At 40.8% G+C, this 4,177-nt stretch overlaps 1 pseudogene across 1 annotated transcript; it reads right to left on the bottom strand.

The window, feature by feature from the left end:
* Positions 1-3,496: 3,496 nt before the first annotated feature.
* On the bottom strand, positions 3,497-4,177 carry LOC308427356 (caspase activity and apoptosis inhibitor 1-like; annotated as a pseudogene). The gene has a single exon. The product of its transcript is annotated as a caspase activity and apoptosis inhibitor 1-like (transcript).

The following is a 4,177-nucleotide window of genomic DNA, read 5'->3' as shown; positions in this document are numbered from 1 at the left end:
TTTGTGGAGGATACAAAATAATTCAAATTCAATTTTCTGATCAAAGTATTCCCAGTCTGTGTGATCTAGGAGAGGAGGATGTGATTTTGAAGCCTGTAGTGCAGCAGAAGTCATCGAGCTGATGTCTGATGCAGCATTTTTAAAAATTGATTATTTACATTTCATATGTTGTCCCATTTCCAGGTCTCACTTCTTCAACGCTCCCCCACGATTCTCCATCCTCTTCACCTATAAGAGGGTGCTTACCCACCTAACCAACCAACCACTCTGGCCTCACCCTTCTAGCAACTTCCTATGCTGGGAAAACATACCTCCACATGACCAAGGACCCCTTCCATTGATGCCAGACAAGGAAGTCATCTACTACATATGTAGCTGGAGCTATGGACCCATCCATGGATACTCGTTGGTGTTTAGTCCTGGGAGCTCTGGTGGTTGGATTAGTTGATATTGTTGTTCCACGTATGGGGTTGAATTCCCTTCCTCTCCTTCAGTCCTTCTATTAACACTTCCATTAGAGTCCCAGGGCTCAGTACAGTGGTTGGATATAAGTATTTGAACCTGTCTTAGTTGGATGCTGGCAGAGCCTCTCAGAGGTGAGATACGCTAAGCTCTTGCCTTGGAGCACTTTTTGGCATCAGCAAATAATGTCAGGGTTTGGTGTCTGCAGATGGGATGGGTCCCAAGGTGGGACCATCTCTGGATGGCCTTTCCTACAGTAACTTGTCGCGCGCCCCACGTCGCTGGCAGGAATAGGCGTGCAACAACAGGATTCTTCTGCGAACAACCTTTATTGTACAGCACTCTTGAGCAGGTGACTCTCTGAGCAGGGGACTTCTCTTTAGCAGGGGTCTTCTCCATGTGGGACTCTTTCTGGGCAGGGGACTCTCCTGGTGCTTGCCTGTGTAGGGGTCTTCTCCTGAACAGGCGATCTCTCACGTGGGAGAGAAATGCACTGCTTATATATGCCTAAGTGACTTGTGTTGCTACCTGATTGGTGCATCCTCCAGTAGCTCATTAGTGTGCCCCGAGAGTGGGCTATGATGTATGTGGTTTTTCCTCTCTAAGTCTCTTGGCTGGTCAACAGCTCTGTTTTCTGAGTCCTCGGCGGGAAGCTGGCACCATCTATTGGCACCAACGGCTTCTTACAGTTACTGATCCATTTTTTTGCCCCTGTGTTTTCTTTAGACAGGAACAATTCTTGGTTGAAATTTTTGAGATTAAAATTTAAGAATATTTTGAGATTAAAAACTTGGGTGGGTGTCCCCATCCCTCAACTGGGGGTATACCTATATACTGGATGTGGTCTCTACAGGATCTATCTCACCATTGCTGGGTGTTTCAGCTAATGCCATCCTCTTGGATCCTGGAAGTCTCTTGATTCCCTGGATGTCTGAGACTTTCTTTTGGTTTCCCCTCTATTCCCCACCCCCACTCCTACACATTTCTATTCACTCTCCTGACCTTCTGGACTTCTCTTCTGTAATGCCCTATACCTGATTTGCCCCCCTTACCCTCCGTGCCTCTTCCTTTCATGTCCCTCTCTCCCTCTACCTCCTGTGATTATTTTGTTTCACCTTCCAAGTAGGATTGTAGCATCCACACTTTGGTCTTCCTTCTTGTTAAATTTCATATGGGCTGTGAGTTATATTGTGGGTATTCTGAGGTTTTGGGCTAATATCCACTTATTGGTGAGTACATGCCATGTGTGTCCTTTTGGGTCTGGGTTACCTCACTCAGGATGGTAATTTTTCAAGTTCTACCTATTCGCCTGCAAAATTCATGAAGCCATTGGTTTTAATAGCAGAGTAGTACTCCATTGTATATATGTACTGCATTTTTTGTATCTGTTTTTCTATTGATGAACCTCTGGATTATTTCTAGCTTCTGGATATTCTTACTATTCAAGTAAAGCTACTATGAACATAGTGGAGAAGGTGACCATGTGGTGTGGTGTTGCATCTGTTGGGTATATGCCCAGGAGGGGATTATAGCTGGTTCTTCAGTTAGACCAATTTCCAATTTTCTGAGAAGCCCCCAGACTGATTTCCAGAGTAGTTGTACCAGTTTGCAATCCCACCAGCAGTGGAGGAGTGTTCCTCTTTCTCCACATCCTCACCAGCATCTGCTGTCACCTTGGTTTTTGATCCTAACAATTCTGATTAGTGTGAGGTAGAATCTCAGAGTCCTTTTGATTTGCATTTCCCTGAAGACTAAGGATGCTGAACATTTCTTTTCTCTTTTTTTCTCCCAATTTTATTGGATATTCTCTGTATTTTTATTTCAAATGTTATACCTGTCCCCTACCACTCTTCTCCCTCCTACTCCTCCTCAACTTGAATCCATGAAGGTGCTCCCTCTCCCAATCATCCTCTTTACCTCAGTGCCTTGGCTGGTTGATGATATTGTTCTTCCCATGACGTTGCAAACCTTTCAGCTCTTTCAGTCCTTTCTCTAGCTCTTTACCTGGGGTCCACATGTTCAGCCTGATGTTTGAACATTTCTTTAGATGCTTCTCTGCCATTTGAGATTCCTCAATAGAGAATTTTGTTTATATCTGTACCCCATCCTTTAAAAGTAATAATTTGTTTATTAAAAAGTATACAAAATTAGCTTAATTACAACCTCAACTTATCAAAGGTTCTATAAGTCAAATTTGCTTCTGGAAAAGTATCAAGTCTTCATATCCAGAATCACAGCCTTTTATTATCTTGATTTATTGAACTCTCCACCAGCTCTTCTAACAATAACATCAAATGAAACCTTGTATCATATCATATATATGATAACTCATAGTTTGGAATGAAAATGGAAATAAGTTTTATTTTATTTTATTGAAGGGAAAATGTGAACAAAAGACCAAACATATGTCAGAATGGATTGTTGCTGGAATTTAACATGAACAAATTAACTTTACATTGTTTAAAAATTAGTCTTAAGTTGAATTTTTTATTAAAGAAGTTTTAAAGCAAGTTTGATCTCTGAGGCTTATAGCAAAACGGTTAATTTTAGCTAGGAAACTAACACTCACAAAAAGGAACCCTCCAACACTATTCACGATAAAAGTACACAAAACTAAATAAAGTTTTTAAACTGCTAATAAATCAAGAAGAGGAATTTAATATTCTGTTGAAAAATACAGGTAGCCTTAAGAGAGACATGCTTGGTCAATCTTTCTTAAAGCTTTTGTGTTTGTTGCCCAAACTTTTAAAAACAAAGGCAGAAAATGTTCTGTTTCCTTCCTGTTGGCTTTTAAGATATCAATTTAGAGACATGAACTTAAAGAAATATCCAGGGTATTTAACCATATTTGTGATGAATTTAAATACTCGCTTAAAACCTATAATATAAAAGTAAAAAATATATATACTTTCAGCCTAAGATGAGTTAACTAACAAGTTTTACAAAAGAAATATCACGAGACACAAATAAACATTAGATACAAAATTATATGACATAACTTCATTCAAACACACATAATATCCAAGTCAGAAAACTAGACTGGCTTTTCTATATCGCCAGCTTTCATAAGAGCCTTACTTGCTCTTGCCCGTATTTCAAGTTCTAGAAGCTCCAGTTACTGCGCAGAAGGCTGAACATTGGTGGAGGAACAGTCAGGGTGGCCGCTTGGGTTCCTTTGGGCTAGACTCTGCCAGTCGCAAAATCTCATTCACACCTTTTTCAATATCTCTCTCCAGGTCATCTATCTGACCAACTTCACTCTGGACTGTATTTCCTGGGACCTCTGAAGCAGCAGCAGCAGCAGCAACAGGGGCCGTGTTGACAGCAGCAGCAGCTTCTTCATTGCTTGGGTCTTCTATATCACTGTCATAAGCATCTGCATTTATACTGAGTACTTCACTGACTTCCCCTCTCCCTTGTTTGGTTCCAACCCTTCTGGTCGTTCTCTCTCAGGGATGAAGGGATCTTGCTGATTGATTAAATCAGGTGCCACTTTACAGTAATCTGTTTCCTCTTCCATATTAGTCCAAATCATTGTCACCCTCAAGAATCATCAAGTTTTTTTGTTGTTGCTTGTTTTTGTTTTTTAAGACAGGAGTTCTAATTGTTCCTGGCATAGTTTATTAATTTGTTCTACTGGACAGTTCTTCAGCACATCAGGGAGCACCTTCTGTGGCTTCTTTTCTCCTATTATACAGAAGGACTGACGCAGCAT

Source organism: Micromys minutus (genome assembly GCF_963924665.1).
Source record: "Micromys minutus genome assembly, chromosome: 11".
NCBI lineage: Eukaryota > Metazoa > Chordata > Mammalia > Rodentia > Muridae > Micromys > Micromys minutus.
Note: the sequence above shows the minus strand (reverse complement) of the source record. Positions and strands in the feature narration are given on the sequence as shown.